The sequence below is a fragment of the Rissa tridactyla genome, chromosome 6 (genome assembly GCF_028500815.1).
Source record: "Rissa tridactyla isolate bRisTri1 chromosome 6, bRisTri1.patW.cur.20221130, whole genome shotgun sequence".
NCBI lineage: Eukaryota > Metazoa > Chordata > Aves > Charadriiformes > Laridae > Rissa > Rissa tridactyla.
The window spans coordinates 48,621,502-48,642,202 of NC_071471.1; positions in this window are offsets into that span (position 1 = coordinate 48,621,502).

Sequence of the window (20,701 nt, forward strand, 5' to 3'; positions counted from 1 at the left end):
AGTTATTTTCAATTTCTTTCTTCAGTTCGTACCGCAGCACAAATGATCATCACACGTTAAAAAAAAACCAAAAACCCAAAAACAAACAAAACAACAATCGGACAACTCTGAGAACTCCTTTTCTTTTAAAAAGGAAGGGAAAGGGAAAAAAAGAAGTCCATCCATTATCTGGTCCGAGTTTGCTCGTTGCTGAAGTGCAGTTCCAAACTCGACGTGATGCTGAGAGGGGCTGCCCCTGCCTGCGCCGCGTCTCTGCCTCCCCAGACCGGGCTTCCCAGCGCCCAGGGCCACCGCCCGGCTCCGTCTCGTCGTCCTGCACTCAGGTAGGAGCGGGTGCTGCGACGGAAAAGCCGGAGCAGCTACCGAAACTGCGGGACAAACCGTTTGCCCCCGTGATAGACGGAAAAGCGATACCCAAGCCCGTAAAGGCGATGCCAGCGAAGAGGTTTGCTCCCGCGGTCTGCCAGGCGCTGGCAGGGGGCGGCTCAGGCGGAGCCGAGTACCTGCTGTCCCTCGCACAGCCCCTCTCCCCCCGCTGCGGGCTGCCCTCGTCCCGGCCCCGCCGCGACGCGCTGGCAGGGGGAAGAGTGGCAAGCGGCGACTTTGCTTGACAAATCACTGGGTTTTCTCCCTCGTTCTGTATCCCCCCACAATATAATTACTGTTCAAAGTTTCCCGTGGTGCCCAGATGCTAATTAGTCTAATACATTTACTCCAGATAATTAGTGGAAGTTAGCGTTAACGTGCAAAGGAGAGAAAAGCCACAAGCTAACGCAGCTCCAGCACTCGTCCGGCCATGCCGGCACCCGCCGCGCCGCGCCTACCGGGGTCGGACCGGGACCGGGGCCGGGATCTGGACCGGGGCCGTGCCCGGGATGCACACGGGGACGCCGGGTGCTGGGCCGCGCCGCGGCTCTTTTGAGACGCCGATCCGAAAGCGGCACGGGAAATGCTTTGTGTTTTAACTAAATGTATTTTTCCCCCCCCCCCTTTAAATGGGAAAGGGACCATTGCGTATCTCTGCTTTAGGGAATGTAAAGTGAGCTCTCGTTGTGAATTGATGAGTTAGAGAAAGGGAGGGGAGGGCAGCGCTGTTGACTGCACCAAGTAAACTTTCATAATAAAATAGGAAGCGGATACAAACACAGAGAGTAATCGAAAGAAAGGCTTTGCGGGTCGGGGGTGTTGGTGGTGGAGGATTCATCTAGAGAGCCCCAGAACGGCAAAAGCAGCTCGCAACCCTCTCCCCACGCCGCACGCCCCCCGCCCTCTCCTGCAGCCCCGCTGCCGAGCGCGGCCGGGGCAGCCCGGCCAGCCCGCCTTCCCCGCCTCGCTATTTTAACCACCTTTAATTCGAAGAAAATTACATTTCAGGCTCCATCTGGGCGTGCAAGCAACTATTACAGATTTGCCGCGATTAAAAAAACACCACCACCACACACACGCTCCTCTCCACGTATTTTACAGTTACAGATTTCTAACAGCTGCAGCTCGGACCGCGCTCGTTAAAACCCATCAGCAATCAGGTGTTGCAGGGGCTATTTTAAAAAGAGTGCGAGAGGGATTTCTGTGTCCTGGAGCCCTAACTGCAGTTTTGTGAATTTCGGCTCTGAAAAAAAAGTTCTACACATGAAGATTTCTGATGCAAGTGATGAAATGAACACTTAACGTTATTATTACTGTTTTGCTCACGTACTGTCCCCGAGATTAATGAAAAATTAAAATAGCTTATTCTATATGTGGAGTGGTGGTAAGGAGGTCTCTCTTCCAGGCTTGTTAAGTATTTGACCTGGCAAATGTCACCTAGGATTTTGATACTAATCTACGAAATTTGCTTTTTTTCTTTTTTTCCTTCCCCCCCCCCCCCAGTAGAGATTGACTTATGGACATTAATGTTTTTAGGTAAAAGGACTACATTTGTTATTTCCGCCCCCCCATTCTTACTAACTGGATGGGTTGTGGAGCTGACAGCAGCCGCTGGTCCATGCCACCGAACTAAAATAATTTCACAGTGAAAAACCGGCTCGAGAGGACAAGCAACAGAAGGGCAAAACCCATCAAAACCCGAAACTCTGATCAATCTGACCAGAGTCAGGCATACATTAGTTTAATTTAAACAGTTTCGTCTTCCTCACAAATCTTTTTTGAACATTAAAGATAAACTCATGTAATATTTAAATCAACTCTTGTCAGATGCTAAGTGCAACTGAAGAACCAAAATAAAAATTAATGCATTTCCATCCCCTCTCAAAGGCTTACTCTGGATGCCGCTTCGACAAAATACTTCTGATAAGCAACGCTTAGAAAAGAAGGGTTCTGTTTATCTTATCTATGGGGAAATGTAATTAAGCTAGTTTTATGAAACAATAAAACACCAGACTCCACAGACAGCAAAGGAGTTTCTGTAATATATCTGAGCCTACATGGGCATATGTATCTTGGCTTATACGTACAAGTCCACACCAAACACATACATGTTTGCCTGCCTGATTTTAGAGTGCAAAACGTACGCTAGAGCTAAAATACAGGGATCCCTTTATGACGGGAAGATTTTCCTCAGCGATAACAGGCTCCATTTTCTAAGCTCGGAGAGTCACCCTCTGCCCATCCACTACCTTTGAAGCGACCCCCAAGGCAGCCAGCAAGGTACGGGCGATGCGGTGGCTGGGGCTGACCCTCATCTCTCTAATCCGAGGCTTGTAATGAACTGCCCACGTCTACAATCGAAATCACGCAGGCAAGTGGAGTCCTGAAAGGGCCAAGCTTTCCGAAACAAAACTAAATGTGCATTCCTATTCTGTAAAAACGTCGATCAAACTTAATTTTTTCATATTTAGAAAAAAACAGACAGAAATGTTGCCTTGCTTTAATACTCTTTAATACTCACGGCTTTTAGTACAGCGCCATTTAGGGGGATTTTGTTGGTTGGGGTTTTTTTGTGTGTTTTTTTTTTTATTATTATTCTTTTTATTTATTTTTTTTTTTAAGGAACGAATATACAGTTGGAAAATCGCTAGAGTTACCAGTATCAAATCTCCTTTGCATCCAGATTTGGGGTATCATTTCGGACATTTCTAACCCCAAGCCGAGACCCCCACCCCACGATTCTCTTTGCACTGCGAAGCGCAGCCCGCACTGCTACAGGAACAGACCTGCGGCAGGCAAGCGATCAGTCCTGATTGGAGGTGTCTAATCCCTGCTAAATCTCTCTCTCTCTGCTCAGTCCTAGGAAATTCGGGGTAGATTGCCTTTTTTTTTTTTTTTAAAGGTAAAAGGTTGTTGCGATGAAGCATTAAGGTGTCAAAAGAAAAAAGACGGACCCTGAGTCCGTATGCTCCCACCTCTTTGGAGGCTGGAATGCTTTGGCAGCAGAGACGGGGCTGAAATTTGAGCAGATGATACATTTGAGCTTATGCATAAACGCGAAAAGACTGTCCTAACGCTGGGTATTTCTCCATCAAGATCAACCAGGTGCTGCTGCTGCTGCAAAAATCCCACCTCCGGCCGCTTGTTCTGCGCGCGTGTGCGTGCACAGCGATGCACAGACTTTGTTCTCTCCTCATGTCTGAAATTCATCAACCGCTCCCCCCTCTCAGCCACCCCGTCCCCTATGTGAAAAAAGTAAATCCGTTCAGGCTTTGAATATTGTAAGAAGCCTTGTGTGTATTTTTTTTTTAAATCTTCAAATGAATTAAAGACAACCTGACAATGCTGTCATCTGTCTTCAACGTCACATCAAGGCAAGAAATAATGATAACAGAGCAGCAGAAAGACGCCCACTGAAACCTGGAGGATATATATACACACATATATACACACACATATATGTCTTGAAACAGTTTGAAAGAGAACAAAATTAGATTACCGTTCTTAGGCTATCGCGGTAAGAACGTGTGGGACTTTTTTTTTTTTTTGATGACTGCTTCATCTTTCCTGCTTTATTTTATGAAACCACTTCTGTGGGATGGGGCAAGACGACGACCAGGCACATTCCTTGCTCCTGAACTACTACGACCAATGGAAACACAAAAAATATCTCCCCTCCCCCTCCCTCGTTTCAGGTTCTCGTTGCAGTTAATAATACACGTTCCTGCTCTCCTGAAGCGCAGGCCAGAGCGTGGGACATTTCAGGTGGAGACCTACGCGGGGACGTTGTGCCGAGCGGCTCGGCTACCCCGGAGGGAAGAGGAGGCTTCTTCCCTTTGTCTCCGCGGCCCTGCCAGGTTTCCTTCGGGCTCCCTCCCGCCAGGCGGCGCTGCCGGGCCCCCGGCGGAGGGCGGCGGGGGCGCGGGTGCCGCTGCGGAGCGGGCGGCCGCTCTCCGCGGAGGACGCCGGCACCAGCCCCCGCCGCCCCCGGCTCCGCACCGCCTCCGCCAGCATCCGGCGTGCCGGTCCCCAGCCCGATAAAAATCGCTTGTTTGGGGCAGAGGGAATCTCTGATCTAATCCGAAGGGAAGTATTGCAGTATAAATGGATTTGGCCAGATAAAAACAGATAGGCCGGACTAAACAAAACCGTGGTGTTGTGTGGGTTTTTTTCTTTCCTTTTTTTTTTTTTTTTTTTAAATCACGCTTGTAATCTCATTCACTCTGAAGGGTAAATAAATTGCAGTTGTATGAAAAACAATTGGTGCTACATGTGTTCATAACAGATGGGATCTTATCACAGTTTAACCATAATAAATTCTGACTTCTGGAAATTGTAATCTTTACTCCATGCTAGATGTCTCGTTTCTACTGTAATAATAGAGCTACAAACTTCTGAGACGATGCAGAAAAGTTTTCGGTGCTAGCGTTGCTCAAGAGCCAGGACATGCTCTCGCAGGCGCTCTGCAGTCGCGGCTCTTTCAAAGTTCCCGTGAAAACGCGTCTGAAAATCAGAGAGAAAACCCTGGCGCACAGGTAGGCAAACAGCTGATCCTTTCCCCCGCTGGATAACATTATTTGCCAAGGCCAAAGATAATAGTCCTTAAAATACATGCAGAAAAACTAAGAATGAGATCTCTGCGTGGAGAAGCCCTGGCAAGTGACAGGTCACGCTTTGCTTTGCGAAGAGAGAAAATGTCAGAAGAAGAAACCCAGCCCCCGAGGAAGCCGAGACCAAACTTTAGATTAATCCTCCTGCGCTTCGGATCACAAAATTAAAAAATAAATTTGAATAACCACTGAAGGGATAAAATTATAACAATAAATTGTCCATATTCACTGAGGCTGCGGGACTAATTATTTTCACCATCTTGGCTTCGCATTGCTGTTTATCAAGTCGCAGGATAAATAAATGCTTGTAAATCCATTACGTTTCCATAAATCCTTCCGCCGCTTTCTTTTTGACCAATGCTTTTGCAACATTAATTGATTTTATTGCACTTTCTGAAGTCACTGTATATTAAACTCAAGCAAGTTTGCTCTGAAAGCGTTGGTTTTTTCCACCGTCATAGGAAACTCGTGAACGGGAATTACTGAAGCTGCTGCAGACTCCAGTCTTTTTTTTTTTTTTCCCCGCTGTGATCTTGATGGCAAACGTGAACTGCAAATTACAAGTTTCTAATAATCTACGCTGTTACAGAAAATAGCCTCTTTATCGCCAGTGAAAAATTAGTGTAAATCCAAATACCACATTTTCCCATTGTTTTTAAACGGGGGGAGGCACAAATACTACTGGCCGATCGAGATCAAACAGACTAAGAAACACTTTGCGAGTCATTTACGTTACTGGATGGACAGCAGTTATTTTTAGGAAAGGATTTTCGATGTATAACTAGAAGTTCAATGCAATGTAGAAGTGAATACACGGGCTCCAGGTTCCTCAAACCCTTCTCCCTTTTTCCTCAATCACCTTAAGAAAACCGAACGCAACCAGCCTTAAACTGATTAATGATTTCTCTGCTTAACATCGGCTAATTTCCAGTTCCTTTACCTGTCACGCCAGCCCCGTAATCATTATTTAAAAGCCGAGGTTTATGTTTAGAGGGCTCTCCCTCCGCCCCACGCCGCACCCAGGCACCCGGGCTACGCAGCCCGAGCCCCCCGTCTGCCAGCCCCCCCCGCGCCGGCAGGGCCGGGCGCTTCCCGAGCTGCGCCTTCACACAGCCCTTTGCGAGTCGTTACCGCCAGCCCTAACTAGGCAACATCCCTTCTGCCGGCGGTTTCCTACGGATTCACTTCAAGGTACTTCAGTGACACAATAGTCTTGTAAAATGAATAGGGATAATTACTGCAGATCACAGAAGACAGGTAGAACCGACTATTGTAGGTAGGACAGCAGAATGCCGTCACTTATCTTTCGTGTTACAGGTTTAGCGTTTGTACCCTCTCCTTGGCTGCCCAGCCTTCTTACTCACATACGCTGCTACCCACTATGAGGTTTTGCAAAGGTTAACGCATCAGCTGCTAGTAATGCCGTCATTATTTACACTGGGAGGAGGAGAGGAAGGACAGGATGAGAAAGCTGGAGAGCTGTGCCCTGCCTGCGTCTAACCCTTGTGGGGCGGCAGGCAGGCAGGCCAGGCGCAAGACAGGGCTCATGGCCTGAGGCGTACCCGGCCCCCCCCAGCCTCCGGGACCCCGCCTCATGGCGCTTTGCCTCTTGGCTGAGACGAGGTCTGAGAGAAAGGCCGGGGCATCTCCCGGCTCCCTGCCTGCCTTCCTGGTGGGATGCGATGGGGCAGTGCTGCGCCTGGGCACCCTGGCCCCAGGAACAGCCACCTCGGGGCCCCACCAACAGGGCAAGGCCTTCCAGTTGTGGCAAGGCCAGGAGAAGGACCGTTTTCAGCCACTCAGCTTTTTTGAGGCAAAGCACCCTGTTTGGGAAAGGCCACCGCTGCCATTCATCCACTACCATGGCTGGGACTGGGACGGACACCCGGGTGTGAGGACACACACTCTGTGCAAGGGAAGCAATCCCATTCCTAACACCCTTTCAGCCCTCACAAGACCTAAAACTGCAGCTGCAATATAATATTCTAGTTTCAATGAAGTTAGTAAGCAGTGGCCCAGATTCTTAAACACAACCAGTCTACCTTACGGTTGTGGGGAAATGTCTCCCCTCTTGTACAATTCATAGCCCTTAGTCCTCTCTTTGTGGAGATACATTTTTTCCTACCAGGAAAGGTCAACTGCTGCCATCATCTACTGCACTTCTTCTCCATGCTTGAAGTACTTGTCTTGAGGCAGAGGAATACATATCAATTCCCAGATCTGAAAGGTTTCAAACCCACAATTCTCACTTATTATTAGGGTTCCTAATCACCGGGCTATTCTAATGTGGGAAAAATCTCCACCCCTCCTTTGAAAGCATTTCACTTTGCATAAAAATGCACCAGGCCAGAGGGAAAGAGAAGGAAGGAACAAGACTATTTAGTCTACTGGTTGTGGTGCTTGCCAAAGCCTGGAGCTCAGGTCTCCCAGTCAGTGCTCAGATTTAATCATGTTCCCACCTACTCTCTCTTTGCCCAAGAAAAAGCTTTAAACATTCTACACATAAAAAAAGTAACACTTTCAACATCCCCTTTCCACTCCGGGTGGTAATTAGAGGAGATGAGCCTACTCAGGTGGAGTAGGAAAAAATACAGACCCGTAGCCACTAAGTTATTAGATAGGTATCTATCTGAATAGGGATCATTGAGTCACCATTTTTTAAAAGAAAGTAGAAACCACCATGGCATGGTAGGTGACAGCAAGCTTTGCCTGACAAGGCCTTAGTAAAAATGCAAAGTTTACCACTGCATGCATTGATTATACAGCAAAGGAAAAATGATTCTTGCAGTAGAGTTCCTGTCTGTGAAAGGAAGACATTTCTCCTCTTTGGTCTGTGTTTTTGTTACTTTGTCCCACTCTATATGGAGGCACTGGTGACCACCCGCTGTAGCCATGCACACGTGCAGTCCCGCTGCTGCTCGCTCCTGCCTATATCAGGCTACCACAGAAATTCACCAATGGAGACCAAAACAAAGCCAGTCAAAGTCTTACTTATCCCTACGTGTATTTTTACAACAGGATTTCAAGTTCATTTTGTCGACTTTTAAAAAGAAAATAATAACTGTGTAGCCAGTTTCCACCATGAAATCCTTGAGCTCATGACTCTGAGAGCATTCACAAGATATTTTTTTTTGTCCTACGTGCCCTCCCCTCCAATTCCCCTCCCTTTGCAAGATTACAATTTCCTTAAATATATATTGCACCAGCAGGCCCAGGGAATGTGTTCCAGATAAAACAGATGAGTAGAAATAAGTTCCTTTTTAGAAGGATCAGCTGCTAAATACATTCCAGTAGAGGTGTCAAACAGATTTTATGAAGAGAGCTAATCACATTTATAATTATGGTCTTAAGGCTGACTTTACAAAGTTAGGGTAAAATGTTGTGCTTGATCAAAAGCAGATATCCTACATACATCAATAGGTTTATAAAAAGATTGAGAAAGGAATTTAGACCAGATGGAGCAACTAATTTTTCTGGTTTAACTGTATCATTTGTTTGAGAAATAAATGGTTGTTGATATATCTTACAAATCAGGTACTGACAAATTCTCTGAGAAAACTGGCTACTCAAATTGTTGAGTCAAATCTTGTTCTAGAGTTAAATAAGTTGGAAAATTGTTATAGCAGGTCTTACCTCCTCAATGGTCAGTCAACACTTTTTATACTATTTTAACTTACCTATTTCCAAAGTGACTGAGTTAGAATGGTACATTTCCTATAAGCAAGTAAAAATACTGGTAAACTCTACCACTACTGATAGATGACACCAGTACAGTTTATCCCTATTAGAGAAGCTACTTGTGAATCATCATAGCTGTGTATATACCAGGTCATGGGTTATGAAAAAAAGCTAACTCTGTAAGGAAAAGAAATATTTATTCTAACTAAAACACTTAAACTTGTATAAACATAAGTGTTCCACATGGTTAACTGTGTTTGTTGGTTAATGAGATTGTGTCAATTTACATTTATACTTTTAAGCTATTAAACTTGCACACATCCTAAGTTCACAATCTAGTCAGCCTGAAATCAGAAGTTTTCTAGCAATCCTAAGGCAGGCAGGATTTCTCCTGGGACAAAAAAGCCCTAAAGCTTACAAATTCTCATTCCATATAAATAGGAACTAAATAAGTGCACTACAGTTGTGCAATTCATGACGATTTGGAAAGGGGCTTGGGAGTACCTTGGAGCAAACTATGGGAATTTTGGTTTTCTGTCTGTGATGACAAAATCTGAAGAGACCATGCAAAGTAGATCAGTAGTAAATAGGTAAAAAAGAAAACATTGAACACACGTACTTCTACATGTTGTGCAAAATGGAAGAGAGTAGGTTTTGGCCATTGTATCACAGACAATGTCCAAAAGTCAACTCTGAGCTGACGCCTCTCAAGGTAGTAAGAGCATGGGGAGTTTAATCAGCACATCTGTCTGGTCAGTCACCTCTCATGTTTTACTCAAGAAATTGCTGCATTTCAGTAATGGGTAAGACTGGTGCATTTTTTATCTTGTATGTGTTATTTACACTGAAAACACTTGTCTAGGTCTTTTCTCAAGAAAAATAATAGAACGATAATTTTTAAATTAACTAATTTTTTAAAAATTCCTTTAAATTCATGAGAAAATAAAGGAATATGAAAGACACTACATGTAAAAACTTCTACATGTACTTTTTTATGCAGAGCACCTCTGAAAATATTTACATCTGTTCTGATAGCTAGTCATCTTGGATGAAGCAAGTGCAATAATTCAGTTCTATTGCTCTGTAATTTAGCTCAGTTTTTGCATAGATGCACAGACTAGTTTACACACTAACTTGAGTACTAGCAGAATGAGGTAGTGAGTTTTGCATCTCCATCTTGAAAGCAATTATTGCATAACCCTGTAATTTCATCATCTATTAAATGTTAAACTCATTTGTGCAACATTATCCCAGTCTTTTTGTTGCAGACGTTAAAATGAGGAAAGGCATATTTCTGTGAAGTCTCTTTTGATGTATTTTGTAATAGTTTAATTTTGGAAAAATGTGTTGTGAGCTTTAGAACAGATAAAAGGAAACCATGCTCTCCACACCCCCATCATAAGCTGTCCTTAGGAATGCGAGTACATACAATTCTGGAAGTGTAATAATCATCATCTTGCTCATTACCTGGGACCTCCAGGGCTAAATCCTAAAACCTTTACACCTCGAGTTAAATACCCTAGCAAGCAGCTGTAGCATACTCATATCCGCTGTTGGCCAGATGCAGACAGAGCGGGAGGCATAGCACAGTGAACAGTGGGCTACATATGCATACCTACTCAAAAGCAAGTTAAAGATTGGCTAGAGACTAATCCATTTTATAGGCCAAGAAATTGATTTTCAGAGGAGTTGAACTACAGGTGCTCAAGTCTTTAAAAAAAAAAAAAAATCAGCTTAACTCTGGTGGTACGATTAGCAGGGTTCACTACAGTATAGGAAAGCATGGGAAACATTATCTTAGATTCTGGCATTCCCTAAGTCAGGGTCCATTGTGTGCAGTGTGACACAGGTGTTTTTTTCCTGGAGTGGTGGCTAAGGGTATTTGTTTATAACTACAAAACTAGGGACAGAATGGACCACAAATGTTATCTGTAGCAGTAACAGCCAGTTATTTTTGAATGCAACGTACAATGCATTTAATCAAATCCTCATCAGAACAGTAAGAGGTGATAAGATACTTATATTCTATTACTGGTAAGTAATGAGAATATTAGAAATAAGCCAGTTGTAGAAGTCAGCTGTGGATCAAGTCAGACAAGTTAAACAGGAGAACAAATGAAGTAGGTTTCTAAAGGTTTCAATTTCAGAAGGGCAAACTCTGGTGTAGTCATGTTGGCTGGACTGAGGAGCTAACAGATTGAGTAGTGAGCAGTCTTACAAATACTTCACATCAAGAATGTTAAAATGGTCAAGAATCTACATTCCAAACAGACAAGAAAGAAAAAAGAAACCCAGAAGGTGGTACTTCAGGCCTAACTGGATGTACTATCACCTCAATAAATGTGTCACGTGTGAAAAAAGAAACAGAAGTTAACACATGGGAAAAAACCCTTTTGTTTGCTAATCAGTCCTTATCTTAGAAGCATAAGAGCGAAGTAAGAATTGCCAAAAGAGGGCCTGTGTTAGGCTTTGCAAAGGGTATTAAAATGGATGAAGATTTTTTTTTTCAGTTGCATAAATAAAATGAAAGAAAGAAAGGAATGCAGTAGAGATTAAGGATAACGCAGGCATGCTCCCAACCTCAAATTGATGTGTTGCATTCATTTAAATAAGAAGGGCAATACTGAGCATGGGGTGAAAGGGAAATAGCTAATAGGAATGATGTTAGACAATGAAAATCAGGTAAAGCAGAAACAAAATCAAGTCTGGTACCGCTCTAAACTCTAAGAGTCTAGTTAACCTCCACCCCAACTCAGAACTCTGGAATGTGAGATCACAACAGTAGCAAGGACTTTCTACCAAACTTAACCAAAACAAAATCGGCACAAAATAAATAAAAACTATTTTAAGGAGGGAAATACGATGCCCAAGATTGATGTGTTTATCTTTCTGATTCCAGTAACAGCCCAGACTTTGCAATGACAAGTTGAAAGTAACAAGGCACAGAAAATACACAAATAAACAAAAACTTAGAAGATATAGTCTGGAAGTATTCAAAGTAGATCACAACACCTAACTGTCTCTGATTTAAAAAAAAGCAAACAAATTCTAGCATTCTGGGCTAGAAACGCATCATTGGGGTAACTTCCAAACATTAATAAGGTGGCTCTGCTAAGATACAATGACTATGGATCACCAAGGTAAGGCAGCTGGTGTAATTTCTAGCAGAGACAAGAAAAAGTAATAGCATTGTGTAAAGCACTGTGAAGAGCTCACCTGAAATACTGCATACAGTCTAGTCACCTGCATTCGAGAGACTAACTGGAACCAGAGCAGGTAGAGGAGAAGGACTACTAGGAAGATCAGGGCAATAGAAAGCCTATTTTATGAAATGAGATTAAACAAGCTTGATTTGTTTAGTCTACTATAACAAAAGCTGAGAGAAGATAGGATTGCTGTCTAACAGTGTTAGTTAAAAAGCTGAGAAGGAAAAAAAAAAAAGGACTATTTAATTTAAAAGAGAATTTTGGCACAAGACCAAATGGACTTTAGCTGGCCATGAATAAACTAAGTTTAAAGTAAGAAGATGGTTCTTAACCAACAAAGCACTGGTGATGAATGTTTTTGATAGCTGGTGCAGGGTTTTTTTTTGTTTGTTTGGGGTTTTTTGTTGTTGTTGATGGTTTTAAAGTGTATGACGGTAGTTCATTGTTTTTGGCTCTATCCCAAGTCAGTGACAGTGGCAAACGGCTCACCAGCAATGCCGTAAAGCAATCACATTCTGTAACAGCCATCCTCTGGGAACAGTGAGAATAAACCACACAACTGTTGTTAAGATGGAGTACAACATACTTAGAAAAAGAATTACCTGACGTGAAGACTACTATAGGGAGGGAAGGACTCAGTAGCCCAGTGAGTGCCTTCCTGTTCTAAAGCCTTGCAATGCCGTAGATAGGATTAAATGTACCACAATAAAATGATTAAATAACATTTTTGTGATAGAACGAAGTGCATGATACTAATGATTAGGTAAACAGTAGTCTAAAATCTGTGTATTTTTCCTTCCAACACTTAAGAAGCCCCAGTTTGTTTCCTAACAACAGAAGTAAATCACAAAACAAGCAGTTAAAGCCAACCACCTTACACAAAAAAATGCTACAGAACTTCCTTCTGAAGAGGAAAGCCATCCTGACAAAACTATTACTTTTTGCTGTGGAAAGTGAGTTATTAGCAAAATCCATAAAATCTTAAATTGAACAAATCACCTTTTGTATTTTTGAAGAAAATAATCCTGCCAAAAATAATTCCTCTTTAAAATGAAATATCATACTGCAAGATACATAAGCAGCAAACAACCTAAAGGCTACTTTGATATCAAACATAAAATCCTCTGGTTTTAAGGAAAATAGGTCTTTATAGAGAAAGTTTACTTTCATCAGCAAAGGGAATAACATTTGAACCAAAGGCAACTTCAGTAGATGATGATTCGTGAAAGGATTTTTTCTTGACGCATACTTTTAAAAGGCCTGAAAGAAGTTAACGTGACAACAAAAATTCCTCAGAGGAAAAAAAAAACAAACAAAAAAAATCTAATTTCTGCTTAGACACTGACCTGCTCGCAATCCTTGTCGAGGTTCCATGGAGAGCAGAGCACTAGGCCCACACCAACCCAGCCACAGCTTGGTGCTGGCTGCAGACTCATTGTCTTTCTGGTAGCCCAAAATGGCTCCTGCTTCTATCTTCCCAGACAGCCAAATACCGGGCTACCTGCACCAAAGCATTCCAACAGACATTCTTTCCCTTGTAAAGAGGAGCCTGGTGTGACAAGGGCTGATTCTTCTTCCCAGGTGAGCAAGGTGAATCACGGAGTTTCTCTCAATTTGCCCAATTAGTGTTATTCAGTGCCCCATGCTGGGGCAGATTTCTGTCAGGTGGCTGTAAAGTCTGGGAGATGCCTGCAGTGGCTGTGCTCAGCCATTTTACACATCAGGCTGGCTTTCTTCTCATGAGTAACCGGGGAGGGGGACAGGCAAATCCTCTCCCTCTCCAGCAGCCATGTCTGATTCCACAAGTGCCTTTGGGCCCCCAGGGGTGAGGAGCTGAGGCAGTGGTGCAGCTCCTCCTGAGGGGAGGTGGCAAGGAACTTTCTAGAAGCCCCTGGGTGGAGGGAAAGGCTGCCGGCGGGACAGGAGGCTGCAGGCCCTGGTGGGGAAAGGCCGCCCGGCCCTGCTGGGCCCCAGCTGCCTGCCCCAAGCAGTGCAGGCCGCCTCAGGAGACATGTGTGTCTGCAGACTTTGTTTCAGCTTTGCTTTTACAGCCAATGCGTGGGGCAACGGGCATTTTGTGTCATGAAAGAGGTGCTGCTGACATGACAGCCCTGAGGAAAACTCCAGGTGTAAACGCCCCATGTGCTGGCTAGTCCCCTGGCTCCGGCCAGCTGAGGAACCCCGTGTTTATTAGGGTGAAGGAAGGGTACTTTGGATTGCACCCGTGCTGAATATCCCACATGTACAAATGAGAGGCAGCTAGGCCTTGGTAATTACTCTTTTCCCAGGCGTTTTTTTAGCTTGAATACTGTGGAGCTGGTGTTCTCTGAAATTAATACTGAGCTTGTGCAAGCAGAGTGACACAAGTATGAGTTGCATCATTCCTAAATATATCTTTATTGTATTGCATCTTAGATCAGAATAGCCAATAATCAGTAAGGCTGATGTTACACATTTAAATAACAAAAACATATCTGAAATGAAGGAATTATCGTGTTCACTAATCCTATTTCGGAAATCTAGAATGACCTCCCTGGGAAGAAAACCAATTGGTCTTGGGCTCGCACGCTTCTGAAAAATGTTATCACTGAATGTTTGCGTAGTGCCTGATATCTATAGTCTGCTGTGACATTAAACAGGGATGTGGACTCCTGCCCACAGCACGTAAACTGTAAATGTGATAATAGTACTGACCTCTTCGTTCCAGTCTGCTGGGGGGAGCAGTAGTAGTGTAATTGTAGTAGGAAAAAAAAGCAGATCAGTCTTCGTGGGCTCTTTGGAAGTTGCTTTCTGCTGAGAATACAGCTGGGGCAAGTTCATGTTAAACATGACTGAAAAGCCATTGTGGACTGGAAAGTAGCCATTTGCTGGTGGCAACTTTTAGGTGCCATTGAATTAAAAGATATACTTGTTTATTCAGAGAAAGATGCTAATAAGGCCACCCAGTCTGTACTTGAATTGTTAAGCCCTGTATTAGAGAAGAATATTAAAGTGGAGGTACAAAAACTATACAAAGTAGAAAAGGAACAATTTTGGCTATATATTAAGAGTTCCTACTGATATTTGAAATCATGACCAGCAAGTCCCAGTTGTATACAGTCATTAATCTTGTGTCTTCCTTGAAATGTATAGCTTGCTATTTTACTTTTCTAAAAAGTAACCACAGCTAAAATCAGTAACAGAGATAAATGATAGAAATGTAACAGTGGAAGTTCTGGGACTTGGACATTAATGTTTTATTAAGGCTTTGAGACAGCACTCATGACAGAACTAGGCAAACACAGGTGACAAACACAAATAGACCATGTGAAGGAAGGAAAGCCTTTATGGTTAAAAGGTCTAAAGTGTTGTGTTTTTTTTTTTTTTTTTGTGGGGTTTGTTTTTTTTTAACTGAACTAGAACAAAGGTGTTGTGGTTTTGTGTTCTTTTTTTTTTTTCTTTTCTGTTTTTTTTTTCCCTTCCCCCCAAAAGAAAAGCAACTTTGCTTTCTTCTCTTGGACTTTTATATAAAGTTGGTGGAGCATTGTCACACTCAAAACCTCTTGCTTTTGTCTATTCAGCAAACAAGGGAAGAAAAACGTTTTCCTTCTCTCTGTAGTGCTTACTAGTTTGCTAATGACATTGAACACAAAATATGAAGGATATGCAGTTCGTAAAACCTCCAAAGAACACAAGAAATAGTAGGTTAATAAGGGTGGGGGCTTGCAAGATCTATGTTTATTCTGCAAACAAATGTGACATTTTCAGATCTGTCAGCTGCATTTAGTAACAGAGAGAGAGATTTCCTGTAAATGCAAGCAGGGATAGACTGACAATTTATCTACATACAGAGTTGTGCTGATTTGACTAAAGGCTTGACTGCACATGGAATTATTCAAGAATAAAAGCAGCACTCTTACTGAATAACTTCTTGTACAGACATGCTTGTTCTAGAATACAAACTAGAATAAGGTAATCATTTTATGTGATAAGTTTCTATACATAGAATATTTTTGTAGGGCTGTTACCATTAAATTCACACCCTGCCTTAGCCTGAAATATTTTTTAAGTAGAGTAATAACTTGAACATGAAAAAACTTAAACTTAAAAACCTCTTCATTCAAAATCCTGGGAATCCCTTCAAGGATTTTTTTCCCCTGTTGAAACTAATTTGTCTTAGTTTGATTGAGAACAGATTTTAAATACATTAAATCACTGTGATTTCCTGTACTTTCCTTACAAATTTCATGTGATCCAGAGTCTTACCTGAGCTCAAGCCTCTGAAATCTGAATTTACGTGTGGCTTGAACCCATGTCCTCTCACGCTGTGGACATACTGACTTGACAGTCTTCCAGTGTCAGTTCCACAGTTCCCTAGGGTGAGGATTTCTGGCCTTTCTGTTTACTTATTCCCACATTCCTTCTCTGTATAAGACACCGCATCTTCCAGCCGAGTGTGCATCAGCAGTCTTTGGTCAAATGTCTCTATGAACTGCTAGGAGGATGGAGAATCACATGCGAGTTATGATTACCTTCTGGTGTGAATAGAGCAGAAAGCGTTTCAGGAGGGACATTTGCAATTGTGCTCTGTATGAAAGCTTGTGCAAGAAACAGCAAAGGACATGATACAATACACGATTAGCCTTTGGCTTAAGAGAACTATAAATTTCACCATCAAATTCTGCACAATAAAGAAATGAAAGCAGTTCCAAAAATTGTCTGTTTCCTTCCTCTGTTGAAAGGACTAAGAATGTCCTACCTTCTCCTTCCTAACCCCTCAATCAGCATGGAGATTGCAGTCTCACAAGCAAAGTCTTTAACAGCAGTGTGAGTTTTAGGACATAAAAAGAATGGTCTGAGGCAGAACTAAGGAATAATAGGTTGCAGAGGGAGAAACGTGAACAAGAGGAAGTTACAGGACTCAGAATATTGAGCAAATCAGTTTGGGACTGGATACCAAGGGTCTGCTCAGGCAAGAGATAGAGAAAAAAACACAAAGAGCTTTAGTGGGTGAGGAGTTGTCATCTTTATTATTGTTCTAGACCAATTGCTCTATACATTGGAGGATTTTCCAGATTGTGACTCACAGAGTCATTGTTTATTGTGTACCACACTATGAAATGCTTAACTTCACTGATGGGAGAAGGCATGCTACTTCCTTGGCACCACTCTTCCATTATAACTTCTAGCCCACCAAGTTAAAGTGGGCCCAGATGGCTTCAGAGCGAGGTATTTTTTTTTTAAATCAACTAATTATTACTAGCTATACTTGAGTTGATTACTAGAAAAAAAGGAAAAAAATCAAAACTGGAATTATAAGAGACATGAGTATATACTTCTTCATGCACTTTCACGGTATAAGTTTGACTTACTGCAATAATGTTAAATACAGTTTTACTAGTGCTAGCTTTATGGCATTGCCTATGCTGTGTCACAGTGAATTCAATTAAAGATTAAATTCAGAAGTGTCTTAGTCACAACCGACTTGGGCCACTGGTCTTTCCCTTTTCATGAGGGAAAAATGGAAATGTTGCGGTTAGTAAAATATAGACATGATTTTAATGTTTCTCCACTGCTAATTGTTAATGCTTGAGAATTTTCTAAAGAGGAAAAACTCAAGACATCTTGAGATTCTGTGCAGGTCAAGCATGGCCTGTTCTGTAGAGTCCCCTCCTCATCTGCTAAGCAGACAGCAGCAATGTAAAATCCTTTTAGTACAGGTGCTGTCCAGTTATAGAACTGCAAAACCTTAGGTCTAGGGATTAGCATCATTTTAGGAATGATGGAGGGAAGCCTGCATCCAAGGCTTCACTAATCTGAAAGAGTAGCAATGTGTCAGCCTTTTAATCTAATCCCCTTGTGCAATAGTCAGGCCTGACAGTTTTTTTGGTTTTAGGTGTCTTAAATCTACGATAATTACTGGGCTCCCTGTGAGTTAGTAAACTAGTCCGAAACAGCTTTTGAACAAGTGAATGATCAGAGATGAAACAAAGACATATTAATTATGTAAAATTATCAACTTTTGGCTTTGCAAGCTGCTTACTGTAGAACGAAAGGCTTTTTTTCTGTCTTTCCAATGATAAAAAATATTTGTTCTTTCCTTGCTTTGATAGGACTTTCTACCTTAGATAGGTCTGAGACAAAAACTCAGATAACTAGAGAGCAGATAGTGAACTAACAGAGAAATTTTTCTTGGATGACCTATGGCAAGAAATGCGTGAAGATTTGTAATGAGATTTAACCAGCACCTCTCATTCAGTGAGGAACTGGAAAGTATAAAAGAGAAAGAGAAGTGAGAAAACAGGGATGAAACTGTGGTCCCTTTGTTCTCTGATGCTGAGTCAGAGACGAAGGAGCACAACTGATGGCAGTTGGAGGATTACCCAACTGCCCCACTGCCTTAAATTGGTGAACCCTGCTTTAACAGATATGGGTACCTGTGGATAGTCCTTCACGCTCACAGCCGTGCAGTGACTGACAGATGAGGAACAAGTCCATGAACTTGTGCAGCGAACAGCTGTTCCTGGTTCTCACTAATTCCCATGCAACCACTCCGCTCTCCACTACTCCTACCAGTGAGACTGTGTTGCCCGACATTAATGTTCCTTTAACACATACCTTTTCAATTTTGTTATTTACTACTGGCAGAAGGGATTCTTGTAATGGTTTTCATTACAGTATTTGGTATTTCTATACTTTTTTATTTGTTAGTAAATTGGTTTAATTATAAAATACGTTAAGGTGTAGAGTGCTTGGGGAAAAATGAAGGGTCATGAAGTTATATCAGAAAACTTTCATAATGTCCAAACTATTTTATAATGGTAGAAAAAAAACAGTAAATAAACAGTACGCTACAACTACAGAGTAGAGTACTATCACCAACGCGTGTCATGTGGGCCATTCAAAACTCGTTAGATGTTAAGAACTTTTACCTTCTGATGTTTGAAGACTTCCTAGAGATGAAACAGTTGTTCCAGAGTTGTCATGTTACCTGGAAAAAAGCGTTAGAGTACAGTTTTATCACTCCTGTATATTATTTAAATCTGACATACTACTTCTACTCAAAACCAAGCCATTTTACCAGTGAAAAAGAAGTGGAAAATGCAAATTTCTGTAGGATGTGTGATTCTGAGTATGTCCAGAACCCTAAATTTAAGAAAATCATCCCAGGGACATCTCTTCTGTAAAGTTTCACTACAACAAAAAATGTCAAACCTTAACTTCCAGTCTGAAACTTTTTATTCCTTTCATATAGAACAAGCTTACTGACTGACATGCATGGGCAATTATCTGAAGATAATGATTAGTCTTTCTGCAGAAGTGTGTGAATTTTATGCTATTCATAGAGATTCAGTTTGGACCCATTCTAAAGGTTATTCACTGAAGGAAAATGAGAGCATATAACAGGCTTTCTGCTTATAGTGAATTTTTAATGCAGTTAATATTGGCTTATTTTGTGTAAATAAACAAGAATTGAGAAATCTAATACTAGGTAGAGGTCAGATTTTGTCATTTAGGGTCTGTTCGTAAAAGGCCACTTCTCTCAAATCGTACCTCATACAGAATGCACAAAAATGAAAGTTTTAGTCAATTAAGTTTGTTTAAATGACATTACGGTGGATAAGCCCAAATTATTTCAGAAAGTGTTATCCTAGTGTTCAGAGACCTTGTACTTAGGCAGTCAGCCAGAATCTATCACCATGGATTCACAACAATCAAGGCCTTGACAAGTTTTATGTCTGAAGAAAACCAGTTAGTCAATTAATGGTTAAAGACTTCAAAACATCTTTTTGTTAGTATGACACAGATTCAAAGGATAAAAGACTAAGCAAATCTTTTCAATAGTTTTCTGTTCTTTTCTCCAAATCTTCTGAGGAGGAGGAATGACAAAAAAAAAATCTAACCACAAATCCTGCTAGAACACATAATAGTTAACTAGTAGCCAATCGTTTAGAGTAACTCTTCCATTAGCAATTGGTACATTTCCTCTAAAATAGAAAGAAACTTTCAATAGATTTTACAGTTTCAGACTTGAGTCTTTTCTTTAATTGGATGTCGCCATTTAATTTTGAATGAAATAGTTTTTCCTTTATTGCATTCTGATACATGCCAGCTTTGACAGAGAAAGCAAGCAACATAATGCTCATATGGCACATTAAGAGCCACACTCTGTTGTGGCTTTGCACTTCAGAGACCCTAAATTCTACAAAATTTGTTCATTAAAAGGCTTGACTATAGCAGTCTGTGTTAGAGGTAATGCAATAATTGAAGGAGGCACAATTGCTTTTTGCAAAACCTATTTTTGAACTCCATGAAGGGAGAAAATAACAAATTGTCTACCCCAATTTCTCTTCATATTCTTTACCTAGCTCAATCAACCATAGCTGCACTTAATGCAAGAGCTCCTCAATGAAATTCTGTGGCCCCGGTAATACAGACAATCAGACTGCATCATCATAGAGATTTTTCTTATCCCGAAATCTAACAAGGTATTTTTTAGGAATTTACCTTTCTTCAGAAAACACATGGTTCTGATTCCTAAAGCTATATACAATATAAGTATATGCCTACACACTGCCTTCTAGTTTTTCTTTGCTTACAAATTTGACCCTCCTCAGCAGACATTTGGATGCCTTCTGGAACAACCAAATATTTAGGATGTGCCAATTCCTTAAGAACCTCTTAAGGAGGTTCTTAATTGGTCTTGGTAAATGCCTGCCCAACTCTGCTGAGATCAGCAAGTTCGTCAAAAAACATAAATTGTTTGCTGGAGGCAAATTCAGTGCTTTCTCTTAGTGGCCTAAATTTGGGAAAATATTCCTGTTAGGATTAGTGTTCAAACAGAAAACAGTGCACCACGTT